Genomic DNA, 17,942 nt, shown 5'->3' on the forward strand with positions numbered 1-17,942 from the left:
AAGGAGACAGAGACATAACAGTGCTCGACCCCCTTCCAGCCTATGTCCCATCCCGACGATGACAGGTAGTAGGGCTGGGTTGAATTACTCGCCTCCGTCACTGGTGTTATGCAATGCCAGGTCCATTAATAATAAGACCTCCATTCTCCGGGAATTCCTGTCTGAACAGGATATGGACCTGGCATGCGTGACTGAGACCTGGGTACGGGAGGGCTCTCTCCCAGATGACCCCCCCGGGATACTCGGTCTTTCACCAGTCCCGGACTAGCGGGCGGGGGGGAGGAGTGGCACTATTCATACGAGAGGCTTACTCCTTTAGGGCTCTCCCGGCCCCGGAGATTCCAGGCATTGAATGTGCCGGCCTGATGTGGTATGTTGGGGAGGGGTTGGCGATCTGGCTGGTGTACCAACCACCTAACGCACCGGCCGGCGCCTTACCATCCCTGGTAGAGGCCGCGGCGGGCTGGGCGTTGGAGTGCCCAAGGCTATTGGTCTTGGGTGACTTCAATGTTCATGCCGACGATGCGGCCTCCGGCCAGGCGATGGACCTGGTGTCATCCATGGCGACACTAAGACTCTCCCAGGTTGTTACAACACCCACTCATCAGGTGGGACATATGTTAGACCTGGTCTTCGCGGCGGGAGTATCAGTGAACAATATTGCAATGGAAGCAGTGCCATGGTCGGATCACTTTGCCCTCAAGGCTCGTATGGATGTGTCACCCCCAACCTGTTTAGGCGGAGAGCGTATTTTAGCTCGCCCGGAGAGCTTGATGGACCCGGAACGGTTCCTAACGGCCCTGCAGGATACCTGGCCCACTGGCGATTCCCTCGATGACCTGGTAGAGTCCCGGAACGACGGACTCTCCAGGGCCATCAAGGTGATCGCACCTAGGCGCTCTCTGCGCTCCCGCTCGAAGCCATCACCCTGGTTTGACCAGGAGCTGCGGCAATTAAAGCGGGGACTCAGACGACTGGAGAGGCAATGGCGGCGTACTCAAGACGAAGTGACCCGAACATCTTATAGAGAGAGTTTGAAGGCCTATGAGATGGCAATCAAATCCGCAAAGAAAATGTACTTTGCGGCCAAGATTGCATCCGCAACTTCGCGCCCGGCACAATTGTTCGATATAATTCGAGGACTTACAACGCTGCCGCAAGGCAGACCAAATTCTATTGAATTGGAAATAGGCTGTGAGGCTTTTGTGAATTTTTTTGCGGATAAAATCGCATTACCTCCCTGCCAGTTTTGTGAGAGTTAGTGAAACCGAGGCCCCGAGCCTGTCTTCAGATTACATTCTGGATGGCTTTAGCCCCCTCAGCCTGGAGGAAGTTGACAGGATTCTCTTATCTGCTCGCCCAACAGCTTGCAAATTGGACCCATGCCCCTCCTGGCTTATTAAATCTTGCCAGAGGGACCTTAGATATCCTGTACGGGATATCATAAATAGATCCCTGACGGAAGGGCACTTTCAAACGCCACTCAAAGAGGTGGTGGTCCGTCCCCTCCTAAAGAAAACATCTTTAGATCCAGCCCAATTGGCACACTACCGGCCGGTCTCAAATTTGCCCTTTTTGGGCAAACTTATTGAGAGGGCAGTGGCGATGCAGTTACAGACTTTCCTGCAGGACGCTTCCGTCCTTGACCTATTTCAGTCCGGCTTTTGCCTGGGCCATGGGACGGAGACGGTGTTGGTTGCTCTGGTAGATGATCTTCAATGGCATCTGGATCGGGGTGGCTCGGCAGTGCTGATGCTGTTGGACCTGTCGGCCGCGTTCGACACGGTTGACCATCAGCTACTGACTTGCTGCCTTGCCGACGTGGGGATTCAGGGGTTGGCCCTACAGTAGCTTTCCTCTTTCCTTGAAGGTCGGGGACAAAGGGTCGCGATAGGGGGGGAGCTGTCCCAGAGGCACGCACTTGATTGTGGTGTGCCTCAAGGGGCAGTTCTCTCCCCGATGTTATTCAATATCTTTATGTGACCCCTTGCCCAGATTGCCCGAAGGTATGGGCTGGGATGTCACCAGTATGCTCATGACACCCAGCTCTATCTGCTTATGGACGACCGACCGGTCTGCGCCCCAGAAAATTTGGATCGGGCATTACAGGCCGTGGCTGAGTGGCTCAGACTGAGTGGACTGAAGCTAAATCCTGCGAAGACAGGTCCTTTGTCTGGGTTGTCGGGGACCGGGGGGGGGGAATTCCCCTGCCAGTTTTTGACGGTGCGCTGCTGACGGCGGCGGACAGGGTCAAGAGCCTGGGGGTACTATTGGAGCCTTCCTTAAAAATGGAGGCTCAGATAGCAGCCACTGCCAAGTCGGCTTTTTTTCATCTTAGGCGGGCAAGGCAGTTGGCTCCCTTCCTGGATCGTGACGACCTAGCAACAGTGATCCATGCTACGGTCACCTCGAGGTTGGACTACTGTAATGCCCTCTACATGGGGCTGCCCTTGTGTCGAACTCAGAAATTGCAGCTGGTGCAGAATGCCGCGGCCCGGCTGTTACTGGGCCTCCCAAGATGGGGGCACATACGACCGGGTCTTCGGTCTCTGCACTGGCTCCCAGTAATATACCGAGTTCGGTACAAGATGCTGGTTATTACCTTTAAAGCCCTATATGGCCTGGGACCTGCCTACCTGAGGGACCGTCTCTCCCCACACGTTCCCCAGAGAGTACTGAGATCGGGAACCCAAAACCTTCTCGCTATCCCCGGGCCAAAAGAAGCCCGCCTTAAATCCACCAGAGTAGGGCTTTCTTTGTTATGGCCCCTACAAGGTAGAATCAGCTGCCAGAGGAGGTGAGGGCCCTGCGGGACCTTGTTCAATTCCGCAGGGCCTGCAAGACAACCCTCTTCCGGCTAGCTTACACCTGACTGACGAGAAACTTAACGTAGCTTTCCAGACTTTTGTTATATATTCTGTTATGATGCTTAATGTTTTAAGGTTTTAAATGTTTTAAATGTTTTAAATATTTATACATCTAAATGTTATTAATTTTATGTTTGACGCCCTGTTGTAAGCCGCCCTGAGCCACCTCGTTGGAAGGGCGGGATATAAATCCTAAATAAAATAAATAAATAAATAAATAAATAAATAAATATCTGCAGCCTTTGGGGGTGGAGCCAGGAGATTTGGGGGGTGGGTCCAGGAGAAATTGGGGGTGCAGCCATGAGCAAGGTTGGAACAAGTGCAATTGAACGCCAAAGGGAGTTTTGGCCATCACATTGAAAGGGACTGCACACCTTTTCAATGCCTTCCCTCCATTAGAAATAATGAAGGACAGGGGCACCTTCTTTGGGGGCTCATAGAATTGCCCTCCCTGGTCCAATCCTTTCGAAACTTGGAGGGTGTTTTGAGGAAAGGCATCAGATGCTATGCTGCAAATTTGGTGCCTCTACCTCAAAGAACACCCCCCCCCCCCGAGCTCCAGACACCCATGGATCAATTCTGCATTATTCCCTATGGGAATCGTTCTCCATAGGGAATAACAGAGTGCCCAGTAGACATCCCCCGCCCCTGCTTTCTAAAGCCGGGGGAGGGCCTCCAAATCAGGGAATCCCCTGCCCCCAGCTGGGGATTGGCAACCCTCTCTCTCTCTCACACACTTACTGGGTCTGGTTACTTGCTCTGAAAACGAAAGCAAAACAAATGGAATCTGCTGCTGACTCTTTCCCATGAAGTGCTTCTTGTTTCCTGCTTCCTGCTCAACTTTAAAGGCACACAAACAACAGAAACACACACACACATTTTGAAACGTACCTGTTTGCAGGTTTTTAAAGCTTCTTGCATGGCTGCCACTTTCTTTGGATCAGGAGAAACAGCATTGGCAGAGAAAACATTTTTTTTTTAAAAAAATCTAGTTTGTCCTCATTATATTCACACTTCTCAGAATTTAATGTGAAACTGCTAATCTAGAACAGCGTCAAGTCTGTCACCATGTTCTGTTTTGAACTGTCCCAAACACAAGAATGTCATCATGAAAGTTGACTATGCCCACTAATCCAGACCTGGATCATGTTCTGAAAAAATTCAGCAGCAGAAGACTTGCCAAAACTCAGCTGTTTGTAGCCCTCAAGACCAACATGAGTGGTGACCATGGTGATATATCTGGATTCTGGGCAAAGTTGTAGTTGATGATATTCAGCATTAAGATCAAGTTTGGGGAATATCTATGCTGCGTTCAGGTCTGTGGTGATGCTTCAAGCAGTCAGTAAATTCTCAAAAGTCTACTGTTCAAAGCAAATAAACAGAATGGTTCACAGAAGAGACTATTCAATAGTAATATACAGTTCAGATATACAGAATGGTTCACATGAGGAATGCCCAAATAATTAAATATTACTGTGGGACCCAACTGGGTAGAAGCATTAGTCTGTAGATGGCTTGCCACAATGGTTCATAGGTCATGTGCTTGTGTGGACCTTCTCCTGGTTTGTCACAGGAAGAATGGAAAAGAGGACTATAGGGCAGTTGAAAATAAACCAGGCTCCATAGAAGTATCTTGTACTGATATCATTTTTGCCTTTATTTCACTATTTGTATAAATAGAGAGTTGCCCCAAAAGACCAGCACAACCACATTTAACTTTAAAAGGGGGTAAATTCTCTGAGATGAGGAGGCATGTGAAGAGGAAACTGAAAGGAAAGGTAAATACAGTCAAAACCCTTGGGGAAGCTTGGAGGCTATTTAAAACTACAATCCTAGAAGCTCAGATGAAATATATACCACAAGTTAGGAAAGGCACAAACAGGTATAAGAAAAGGCCTGCATGGTTAATAAAGTAATGGAAGCTATAAAAGGCAAGAAGGACTCCTTTAAGCGGTGGAAAGCTAGTCCAACGTACCATTGGTGCAGACAGACGTACCATTAGTGGCGACACAGCTCCGTCTGGCTGACGGATTAAATGTGTTCGTTCAGACATTCACATCTGGCAATCGAGCATCATCCAGGGTCATCCAGGCTTGCTACGCCTGAATGGCACATTAATTTGACAGCACAGAAAGTCCGGCCCTTTTTCAAAACAGCGGCACAAGATCGGCTTTTTGCTGTTTGGACAGCTCACGTGCGATACTGCCTCCCACCTTTTGTTTTTTTAAAAAAAAAGCCCCAGCAGACATGCGCATTGCCAGATCATCCGGGAATCTGAGGTGACGCTTCTGCTTCTCCAATCAACACAGGATCGGAGGGGGGGGGGGGAACGTTATCCCACTATTCAGAACAGGAAAAAAATCTTTTTTTTTTCAATGTGGAGGATTTCCAGATATCATTGTCACTGCCAATTTCTAAGAAAGTAATTCCTGGCAGTTCCTTGGTTTGAATCTGCAACGTTAATTCCGGAAACTTCCCCCCTTCCCCCCTCTGAAGCAACATTTGATTTCCCAGCTCCAAACTGTTGGGCACATGTTCAATGGACCCCCCCCTCTCAGAAATCACCATCTGATTACGCATGCTCCAAGAAAAGAGCGTGATAGTATTGGATGTCTGATCGCGCAACAACAGAATGAATCGCATTCTTGGATGCTAGTCTGAACTGTCCTGCATCGAATCAATATTCAGTGGTTCAGATTTGAGCGCTACACACCTGCTTTTAATGGTACATGTGACCGCACCCCAAGTGAAATTAATAAAAGGGAACACAGGTTGTGGCAAATCAAATGCAAGACTGTGATCAGGCAGGCAAAAAGGGACTATGAGGAGCATATTGCAAAAAAACATAAAGACCAACAATAAAAATTTCTACAATTATATCAGAAGCAGGAAACCAGCCAGGGAGGCAGTGGGGCCCTTGGATGACCAAGGGGTCAAAGGATTACTGAAGGAGGATAGGGAAATGGCTGAGAAGCTGAATGCATTTTTTGCCTCTGTCTTCACTGTGGAAGACGAAAAGTGTTTGCCCGCTCCAGAACCACTAATTTTGGAAGGGGTGTTGAAAGACCTGGGTCAGATTGAGGCGACAAGAGAGGAGGTCCTGCAACTGATAGACAAATTAAAAACTAATAACCAGGTCCAGATGGCATACATCCAAGAGTTCTGAAAGAACTCAAAGTTGAACTTGTGGATCTTCTGACAAAAATATGAAATCTTTCATTGAAATCTGCCTCCGTTCCTGAGAACTGGAAGGTAGCGAATGTCACCCCCATCTTTAAAAAGGGTTCCAGAGGAGATCCTGGAAATTACAGGCCAGTCAGTCTGACTTCAATACCAGGAAAGTTGGTAGAAACCATTATCAAGGACAGAATGAGTAGGCATATTGATGAACACAGGTTATTGAGAAAGACTCAGCATGGGTTCTGTAAGGGAAGATCTTGCCTCAGTAACCTGTTACATTTCTTTGAGGGGGTGAACAAATATGTTGGCTTGTAAAACCGCCCTCTTTCAACGAGCCTTTTAAGTTGAACTTAGCAGTAACATCAAGCCATCACTAAGTTTGTAGCACCGTTAAGTTTTTACTGGATTTTAGTCTATTTATGTAATTTAATTAATGTATGAACAGTTTTATATTATTATTGTTTGATTTTATTGTTGGTGTATCATGGTATGTACCATGACCTGTAAGCCGCCCTGAGCTTGCCTCGGCGGGGAGGGAGGGGTATAAATAAAAATTTATTATTATTATTACAAAGGAGACCCAATAGATGTTGTTTATCATGACTTCCAGAAAGCTTTTGATAAAGTTCCTCATCAAAGGCTCCTTAGAAAGCTCAAGAGTCATGGAATAAAAGGACAGATCCTCTTGTGGATCAAAAACTGGCTAATTAATAGGAAGCAGAGAGTGAATATAAATGGGCAGTCTTCGCAGTGGAGGACGGTAAGCAGTGGGGTGCCACAGGGCTCAGTACTGGGTCCCTTGTTCTTTAACTTGTTCATAAATGATTTAGAGTTGGGAGTGAGCAGTGAAGTGGCCAAATTTCAGATGATACTAAATTGTTCAGGGTGGTGAGAACCAGAGAGGATTGTGAGGCACTCCAAAGGGATCTGTTGAGGCTGGGTGAGTGGGCGTCAACGTGGCAAATGGCGTTCAATGTGGCCAAGTGCAAAGTAATGCACATTGTGGCCAAGAATCCCAGCTACAAATACAAGTTGATGGGGTGTGAACTGGCAGAGACTGACCAAGAGAGAGATCTTGGGGTCGTGATAGATAACTCACTGAAAATGTCAAGACAGTGTGCGATTGCAATAAAAAAGGCCAACACCATGCTGGGAATTATTAAGAAGAGAATTGAAAACAAATCAGCCAGTATCATAATTCCCCTGTATAAATCGATGGTGCGGTCTCATTTGGAATACTGTGTGCAATTCTGGTCACCGCACCTCAAAAAGGATATTATAGCACTGGAAAAAGTTCAGAAAAGGGCAACTTGAATGATTAAGGGGTTGGAGCACTTTCCCTATGAAGAAAGGTTAAAACGCTTGGGGCTCTTTAGCTTGGAGAAACATCGACTGCGGGGTGACATGATAGAGGTTTACAAGATAATGCATGGGATGGAGAAAGTGGAGACTTTTCTCCCTTTTCTCCCTTTCTCACAATACAAGAACTCGTGGACATTGCTGAGCAGTCGGGTTAAAACGGATAAAAGGAAGTACTTCTTCTCCCAAAGGGTGATTAACATGTGGAATTCACTGCCGCAGGAGGTGGTGGCGGCTACAAGCATAGACAGCTTCAAGAGAGGGTTAGATAAAAATATGGAGCAGAGGTCCATCAGTGGCTATTAGCCACAGTGTGTGTGTGTGTGTGATATATATATATATATATATATATATAATTTTTTTGGCCACTGTGTGATACAGAGTGTTGGACTGGATGGGCCATTCGCCTGATGCGACATGGCTTCTCATATGTTCTTATGACATGTATAGGCAAGGGACAGCAATAGCTCTGTATAGGAGTGCATGTTTTGCATAAACAATGGTCTATGAAGGACACATGGACCCAGAGAAGGAATGACCCTCCTCTGCCACTGTTGTTCCTGCTGGTGAAAATGGAGTGGGAAGCTCCTCCTACCTTCACAGGACTAAGCAAATGAGCACTCTTTAAGGCTAGTTCCCTTTATGTATGTTTTACTGCAAGTCCAGTTGTGTAGCAGTGACCTGATAAGTGTATTTGAATCCTAAGAAGAGGTTATTTCTCTGCACATCATGCATGGTATTATAAATCTCCAACATGTTGTTACTGCCCCCACAACTATTTTCTTTATAAACAAATAGCAACAAAGTTACACTGATCTAAGTCCATTTGTTCTAAGACCAAAATGTGTAAATGCCCAACACCACTGAAGGATGGCATGATGTTAGCACCACACTGTTGTTTTAAAACTGCACTAATAATTTTAAATTGTAACCTGTTTTAACTTTTAATGGACTTGTGATTGTGATTGTTTTTATTGTTTTATTGTTGACATTATGATGCTGTTAGCCTCCCTGAGCCTGCTTCAGCAGGGAGGGCGAGATATAAATGTGAAAAATAAATAAATAAATAATAAATAAATAAATAAAATCTCAAAGTTCATGCTTTCCCTCCTCTCGTGATCACAGCAATGGGGATTGAGGACTAACCCCGTATCCTTGGCCTGTTAACTGTCAAATCATGTACATTACTGTTGTCCTATGGGTCAAGCACACTAGAATGGAGTTATTCTCCATTCTTGCTGACATTGTGCTGGATACTCTGTAAAAAATCCTAATTGAAACTGCTTGGTGGACATCTAACATCCCTCCCAGATGAAGATGTGGCTCCATTGAAACGTGAAGATTATTGTTGATTTTATATATATATATATATATATATATATATATAGAGAGAGAGAGAGAGAGAGAGAGAGAGAGAGAGAGAGAGAGAGAGAGAGAGAGAGAGAGAGAGAGAGAGAGAGAAAGAGAGAGAGAGAGAGAGAGGGCTCTTCTGAATGTCTACTCAGGACTTAAAAATATATATTAATGGACTTTGTTTGAAGTATTATACCAGCACCTTGTTCTTGTTTATCTTATTTGTCTATGTATGCAAAACATGCACTCCTATACAGAGCTATTGCTGTCCCTTGCCTATACATGTCCCTATATTAAAGGCAAAAATGATATCAGTACAAGATACTTCTATGGAGCCTGGTTTATTTTCAACTGCCCTATAGTCCTCTTTTCCATTCTTACTGTGACAAACCAGGAGAAGGTCCACACAAGCACATGATCAAATCATGTGATAGATGATTTGGATGTGAAGATATATTAGAAATGCCTCATGGTTTTCTAGACGTATAAAGAATTTTTGAATTTTCATTTGAATTTTGACTGAATAGTTTGATTAGTGTGTGGTTATTTTTCAGAGATTTTTTTTCTCTTTCTGTTTTGGCTTTCTGTGATTCTCTTAGTACTTGGCTTGCTGCAGTTAAGGACAGCACTTTTCCTGGGTGTAGTTTAAAAAATAAGAGTAAGATAAGAGGTTTCCAGCAGCAACAGCAGAAGGAACAGAATGTTATTACTGCAAGTAATCACTGCCTACTTGATAAGCAAAAGGAAAGAAACAAACTTCTACACAAAAGTGAATTTGATATTGAGCCTCTCATAATCGGAGTCACATGTTGCTTCTCATACTGAAATCATCCTCAACAGTAGACTCTACAGGGATTTGGGGATTTGCATTGTGCCAGAGCCTTAGGCTTGTCCTGATCATGAGGTTTTATATTTCTGATGTCAGAAGAGACTACTCGATTGTAAGTGGACAGAGGGCTACAGTCATTGCTATATTTTGAAGACCCGCTTGAGCTTAAAAAACTCATTCATGGATAGCTTTCAGAAGTCATTGGAAGGACTGGTCTAAATTGTTCCTCAATGGCTCTTCAACATTTTCCTTTCCAGGGTGACTCTCCACACCTGTGCATCTGTCAGAGAACCTCAGTGCTTTGAAGAGGATATTGGAGGCATGTTCTAGGCTGCAAAGCTTGTTCCTGTGTAGCACAGGTCAGGCCTGTCTTACTTGACCTGCGAATTAAAATATACCCTAAGCAGGCCTCAGATTCAGTGGGAGCTCACAGGAGCACAGCTCCTGAACCTTTCTGAGAGTTCCACCTCCTTGTCCATTGAATAGTAGTGCAGCTGCATAACAATCCCTGGATGAGCTCCACCACCTATTTTTCTACAAAACGACCCCTCACCCTAAGGCATTTCTTTCAGATACATGTTCCAGGGGAAACACAGGAAAAGATGTCCAGTGGCCTTTCAGATAAATTTGTCTACCATTACTGCTCTTTTTCCTAATAAATTTCCATAGACTTAGGTTCTGAAAACCACTGCCTCAGTACCAAGTAGGAATCATCACCAATATTATACTGGCCTTAAATTGCCAACATTCGTTTGGGAAATTCCTGGAAATTTGGAGGTGGTGATTAGGAAGGAAAGTGTTTGGGGTGAGGAAGGAGCTCAGCTGGGATGTTTGGCATATATCTCTTAAAACTGTCATTTCCTCTGGCAGTTCTGATCCAGCAACATGTGGTTGTTACAGTATTGACCAGAGTTCAAATCCCATCTCAACCACAGAAAGTTTACTTGGTGACCTTGGGTTATGTCTCTCTCACTGACCTCACAGGGTTGTTCTGAGGAGAAAATGAAGGAGTAGAGATCTATGTATGGCTTCCTCAGCTCCTTGGAGTAAGGTTTAGATAAGAATGTGATAGATGATTTGATTTCTGTTTCAGTGATTAGGATCTTTCAGTGTTAAAATTATGATGGTTGTGTGTGCTTCTAACATCCTCTTACTGATTGGCTTCCTTTGTGACATCAGGAGCATTGGGCAGAGTACTGAGTCTCATACTTTGTATTTCTGGATATTCTTACTGGGAAGGTTCAGCTGTGCAGTTCTTGTTATAAAAGGTGTTCTATTAGTGCTTGTGTTTGAAGTAATGAGCAGAGAGATGTTTCTCAAGATAATTAAATTCAGCTAATCAAAAAGAAAAAAAACCTAATTTTACCAAGAAAGCATATTTGGAATATTAGTCCTTCAGCTGTAGTTCTGATGGTCTTATCTATTCCTATATTCAGTAAAAAGCCTGTTAATGAGCAGAGTAGGGGGGGGGGAACTGTTAGAGGATTATTTCTGGTCTTTTGCACCTTCATGTACTTGGAATTTTCACTGTTACATTCAGCTCCTTCACTCCATCTTCTATAATAGGTATTTTTTTTCAGTGTTTCTTGTGAAATGATATTAATGTCTATTATTATAACATGTGATTCTGCTTTGTTAACAGGAATAATATTCAGTCTGTTGAAGTCAATTGTTTTGTCTGTAATTATAGGCTTATCTCAGTGAAGTGTGGATTCATCATTTTTCGAAACAGATTCGGGGCATATTTATAACAAGAGACCAGATTACTTACAGTGCCATCCCAAGCAGACTTGTATCAGTCTAAGTCAATTGAGGTCGATGGGCTTAGAAGGGTGTAACTCTGTTTAGGGCTGCACTGTTAAAAGCCTGCAATTTAAATCAATTTACTAGTGTAGTATTTTTGCTACTTGTTTCTGGCTGCGATCCAAGGAAGCCATTTGTGTGCATACAAGGGAATCACATGTACAGACTGGAGGTTCCTTTGCAGTTTTCTTTTCAGAAGTTCCCACAAGAGCAAACAACTCTTTCATTTTCTTGGCCCTTCTCTCTCCCCTTTCTTCTGCATGCAGTTATTTGTTGTATGGCAGAGTTACCCACAGGAAGCATATGATAATATTAAATATGTAACCAAGTTGATACAACAAGTACTGCAGACCGAGTGGGCATTCCCCCTAAATATTAATATCTAAATTTTCAATCCACTCAATCAGAGCTTGGGAGATAGATCCAAGTGGGCAGCTGTGTTGACCCAAAGCAATAGAACAAAGCAGTAGACAAGTGGTACCTTTAAGACCAACTAAGTTTTATTCAGAATGTAAGCTTTCGTAAGCATATGAAAGCTTACATTCTGAATAAAACTTAGTTGGTCTTAAAGGTACCACTTGTCTACTGCTTTGTTCTAGAGCAGGGGAGAGTTCAAAGAGCTCTGTTTGGTGTAGCCAGTTTGGTGTAGTGGTTAAGTGTGTGGACTCTTATCTGGGAGAACCGGGTTTGATTCCCCACTCCTCCACTTGCACCTGCTGGAATGGCCTTGGGTCAGCCAGAGCTCTGGCAGAGGTTGTCCTTGAAAGGGCAGCTGCTGTGAGAGCCCTCTCCAGCCCCACCCACCTCACAGGGTGTCTGTTGTGGGGGAGGAAGGTAAAGGAGATTGTGAGCCACTCTGAGACTCTTCGGAGTGGAGGGCGGGATATAAATCCAATATCTTCTTCTTCTTCTGTCACATCTCCCTGGAAAGCACAACATTCACATTCCTGTGATAGATGGAAAATAGTTGGTAGGCCGCACCACAGTCACACTTGGGTCCTGCTGTTTTGCCCTTATGGTGCACCCTGGATAATTCTAAAGAGCTAGAACTATCAGCTGCCAGATAATTGTAGGCAAGGCCAGCCCTAGACTGTCTGGCACACTAGGCAAAGCTAGCTTCTGGCACTCCCGCCTTGCACGGATAATGCAACTGAGTCACATTAGGGGCGCTCAATTCAGTGCCCCCAGAAGGCCAGCATCCTAAGCAATTGCCTAGTTTGCCTAGTGGCAGGCCCAGCTCTGATTGTAGGATCTCCTGGCTACACTACACACATGGAAACAATCTGCACTCAGTGTAAACTGTGAACATTGGTGGAGTGACATTGAGAATTCTACTGGATTATGTGTGTCTACTAGGCTTGCTGTTTGCTTGATGGAAGTGTGCAATCTCCTCCCCTTGGTCTTAATCCCCTGCCCTCCATAATTTGGGGACTGGAAGAAAAAATGGGAGAGGAGTGGTATTGATTGTGATGGTATTACATTCCTAGAGTGTCACCTGTAAGTGATATAATTGATCCTCCACCTAGGGTTGCCAGGTCTTTGGCTCTCACCAGCAGGGGTAGGAGGTAGCTTTCTGGAAGTTGGGGGGTGGGTGGGCTGAGGTGATATTGCTGCAGGAGCCCATAAAATTGGAAAATCCTGCACTCCCACCTGGGTCTGGCAATCCTACTTCCACCAGAGAGTGACATCACCTCCTTTATGAGCTATTGACTAGGGGTGGAATTCTAGCAGGAGCTATATTAGGCCACACACACCCTGATGTAGCCAATCCTCCAAGAGCTTACAAAAAAGAGCTTTGTAAACTCTTGGAGGATTGGCTACATCAGGGATGTGTGGCCTAATATGTAAAGGAGCTCCTGCTAGAATTCCATCCCTGCTCTTGACCATATTAATTTGGCAGTTTCCTAAAGTATCACCTAGAAGTGAGGACTCATTTCCCTGAAACACCATCCTTCCCAGGCACTGTTTCCCCAGTCTCCTAGCATTTTCAAAAACATGGCCAGCAACCCTAATATCTACCCACACTCTGTATGGATTTTTTTTTTTTGCCTGCAGTGATGCATGCAGCAGCTGTACTGATGCTGTTTTACTATCCTAAGTTTCTACAGCAATGCAAGATCCAGAACATTTTGTGACACACACAGGCAATGCCAGAACTTACAACTGTGCTCTGGTGCAATGCCCTTTGCACAACTTTTTGCCCCACAAAACAGACTAGAGGATTTGGCTGTAGAACTCGAAGACTGCTAATAGGCAACACAGATTTATTAACATTGTTAAAAACAAATGATTTATACTTAGCGTCCTACTTCAGCAGGCTATGCAGAGGCAAAGACAAACCTTTTCTTCATAAGCTACAGAGAAAACCTAGAGTATATAATTAATTGAAAAGACACACTGAAATTGTAATCATTAATGAATCCATGTTAAAGTAGGAGGAGAGATACCAGGTAGAGTTTAAGAAAGGTCATTTGAAGGACCAGTGCTCTCAAATCAAAATGAAACAAAATATTAAATATTGTGGTCAACTTAGGGTTGCCAGCTCTGGGTTGGGAAATTCCTGGAGATTTTGGGGATAGAGCCTAGGAAGGATGGGGTTTGAGGAGGGGAGGGAGCTCAGCAGTGTACAATGCCATAAAGTTCACCTTCTAAAGCAGCCATTTTCTCTAGGGGGATTGATCTTGGTAACCTGGAGACCAGTTATAATTCTGGATACGCCCAGCCACCAGCTTTCAACCTTCAACCCTCTGGTCAACACAGTGAATTTTAAAATGGAAAACCAAAATGACCAAAAGCTTCAGTCTCAAAAGTCATGGAGATGGTTTCAGTGATGTGCTGGTTGTATGAAACTGTTAACCATGTAAGAAGTGTAACCTGGAATCACATACTTAACTGAAATGCCTTCTTAGCTGTGATTTTCATTTCTGCAGGAGAGGACTGCAGTCTCATGCCAGTTCACATTGACTGCTTTGTGCAAGGGCAACTTTTTGTTGTTGCTGCTGCTGCTCTGGGCTTTTTTTGAGCAGGAATGCACAGGAACGCAGTTCCGGCTGGCTTGGTGTCAGAGGGTGTGTCCTAATATGCAAATAACTTCCTGCTGGGCTTTTTCTTTTAAAAAGCCCTGCGTGAAACAATGGTGACATCAGGGGTGTGTGGTCTAATATGCAAATGAGTTCCTGCTGTTTTTTTCCCTACAGAAAAAATCTCCTGCTGCTTCAAATTGGGCACTAGGCAAATGGTTGGAATCATCTCACAGAATAAAAAACTAGGTTTGAATTCAAAACTGGTGAATTTGTCACATTTGAAGTCCAATTTTAACAGCTGTTTCAGTTCTAAAGGGCCTGTGTAGCAACACTGCCAGTTGGATCACAGGTTTCTCAGCACAAAACATAAGGCATTTCTTTCTTTCTTTTTTCTTTGGAAAAATGCCCAGTAAACAACCCTGATTATGGCTCTCAGTGATATGAGCTGCAAAGCAACAATCCAAAGGCTATCTATGAGCTGAAAATTCATACAGCATCCAAGTTCATTCTAACTTGTCTTATGGGAAAGCCTTCTAGATCAGCAAAATGCTGGCCTCCATGACCCATTTTATTGGATCCCAGGGACCACCAGAGTGTTGATGGAGTCCATGCATGAGCATAATCCTATGCTTAAGGTTGCCAGACGGTTTCAACAAACATACTGGACAGAGTTGATAAAAAATTGTCCATCAGCACACACACACACACACAAAATGCTCTATGCCTTTAATAGAGGAAATGAGGGCAAATGTGTAATTGAAGCTTTTAATGGTACAGAAGCACTGACATAAGATCCTATTAAGTCTCTGTTAAAGGGACAAAACATTTTTCTCCAGGCAGATGGCAACCTCAACCAAGATCTACCACATCCTAATCCAACATGCTAAGCACCGCCCCCCTCCCCAAATAGCACCAACCACCTGTGCAAAGATCTCTGCACATAGCTTGCATAGAAAACTAGCATGTCAGGGAAAAGGCTAAGCTGACACTCTTCTCCCAGACATCTAGTTTTCTATGTCAGGGTTTTTGTTTGTTTTTTAAATTTTCTCTAAATTTTTAAAATTTACTTTAAATTTGTAATTAAAAAAAAATATGCTCACTTTTCTCCCCAATGGAGACCCAAAGCAGCTTACACCATTCTCTACTCCTCCATTTTATCCCCACAGTAACCCTGTGAAGTAGGTTATGCTGAGGGTGTGTGACTGTCCCAAGGTCACCTAGCAATCTTCCATGGCAGAGTGGGAAGTCGAACCTGGAACTCCCAGATCCTAATCGTGCACTCAAACTAGTACATCACAGTGACTCTCTCTATGTGCTGTTTCTTTTTGAATGTGAGTATTCAGTTTTGAATCTGGAGAGTGGTACTATCCAGACTCAGGTTTACCATATCCGTGAGAACTAGGCTAGAGAGTCCTGTGGCACCTCAAAGACTAACAAATCCATTGTAGTTTTGCAGTTGCACATTTCTATTTTTTTTAAATCTAATCCTTCCCACAGTCTGATTGTATTTCACATAATATACAGTGCAACCTAATGCAATTACGGTACTTCAGTCTAAGCCACTGAAATAAATGGAGTAAATTTATATAAGATTACACAGACAGTCTAGCGAGTTATATTTTATACAGTATTAAAAGGACATAAGAAGAGACACAATTCATCCAAAGCTAATCATTTTAAAATCCCCATTATCCTGAGAGGGGAAAAGTATTTGCTTAGCTCTCCCACTAAAATCACTGGGATAATTACTATGGAATTCTAACCATGTTTACTCAGATATAAGCCTCAATGAGTTCAATGGTGCTTTGTAGTGGGTAAAAGTGCATAGTCTTGCAGCCTTAAAGTAAATAGCAATAAAGCAGCTTAAGTCATCAGGGCTGCATTAAGATAAAAATTAAAGGCAGATACCCTATATACATAATACTTGTGGCCTCCAAACTTCCCAGCTGTTTTTCCTGCCATGATACCCCCCCCCCCCAAGATCTTTTTTTTACTTTTCTTTAAAAGATCCAATCCTGCCACCAATTACCCTCACAGTCAGCTGAAACCAACATGGGAAGTTGCTGGGTTGGTCACAAAAGGCTCTTCCTTTCCTGCAATGGACACAAAGATGCCCCTGGGAAACTTGCAAGCAAACTCCTGTGGCAAGAACCATTCCCTGTTGTTTCTCAAGAACTTGGTATTCAGCAGCACAGAGGCTCTGAAGAGGGCACTTCTAGTTTTAGTTACCTTGGCTGATAGCCATTGGTTGCTTATTTAGAACTATGTATGGACAGACAATAAGTTATGGCTGCGATCCTAATTAGATACGTTTCAGGGAATAACTACTATTGAATAACATGGAACTAACTTCTGAATAAACCTGTTTAGGATTGCTCCTTATGTCTGCAAAATGAGTTAACCCTCTAAGAGGAGCAAAGGTTCAGTTCACATAAACTTGCAGAATGCAGAAAATCTTGTACAGCAAATTGCTCCAGGTGGCTCACAACAATATGTATCACACACCATAAAATGTCTGTAATAAAACCTAACCCCCATGAACTTGCCTTATTACTCTTTCTAATAGTCAAGTGCTTGGCTTTCATTATGAATCTGAAATTATGAAAACTGGGATATCTCCAGACAAGGTAGGGTTTTCTACATGATGTTGAAAGATGCTGAAAATCAGCAGATGGGAAAATAGCAACAAAAGCGGGAGTCTGGAAAAAATCAACCTGCTCAAGACCACCTAGAAACATAGAGGGGAAGAATCTGGGAGTAGGACTGGTATTTCCATTTTGTTGTCCCCCTCCCCATCTTCCACTTCCCTACCCCCCTTCACAGAGAGAGAGAGAGAGAGAGAGAGAGAGACAGACAGACAGACAGACAGACAGACAGGCACAGACACACAGACACTGTGGAAAGCCAGCTAAAGGAAGGGAATAAGTCTGATCCAGTTGGTTACCCATGTATGCCATTTTAGCTCCCATAGTACAAAGTTTCCTTTTTTTGCTTTCCAGCAGTACAGAATTAGTCCTTAACCTCAACAGAGGGTGAACTAAAACACAGAAGTAGCCCTTTGTCAAAGGTTGCTCCACGAAGCCACAACCATGATGGGTTTTCAACCCACATCTCTCTTGTCACATTCCCGTATGCTAGTCCAGTATCAAGGAATATTATGTGTTCATTTAAAGAAGTGGGAAGGTTTGGTTTTATTTTTTTGTTATGAAAGCCATCATCTGTTTTCTTCTCATGAAAAATGATGGTTGGTACCTTTGGCACCTTAAAGCATAGGGCACCAAACAACAACCCCCACCCCACCCCATCTTTCCAAACGTGTGATGTTGTGAGGCAACTCAGCTTGAAGAGCAGCATAACAGCCTCTGGTCCTCCCAACTGGAAAGATATCTACTGTGCAGCAAGCTCCAAAAATTTTCCACCTTGGGGCCCAAGCCCAGACATCACCCTGACAACTTACAATAACATAAATAAAAATAACTTCCAGATGAGAGATGTATGTAATGCTTTGTTTTGTTGGCTGTTTGGCTT

The sequence above is a fragment of the Heteronotia binoei genome, chromosome 5, assembly GCF_032191835.1.
Source record: "Heteronotia binoei isolate CCM8104 ecotype False Entrance Well chromosome 5, APGP_CSIRO_Hbin_v1, whole genome shotgun sequence".
Classification (NCBI taxonomy): Eukaryota; Metazoa; Chordata; class Lepidosauria; order Squamata; family Gekkonidae; genus Heteronotia; species Heteronotia binoei.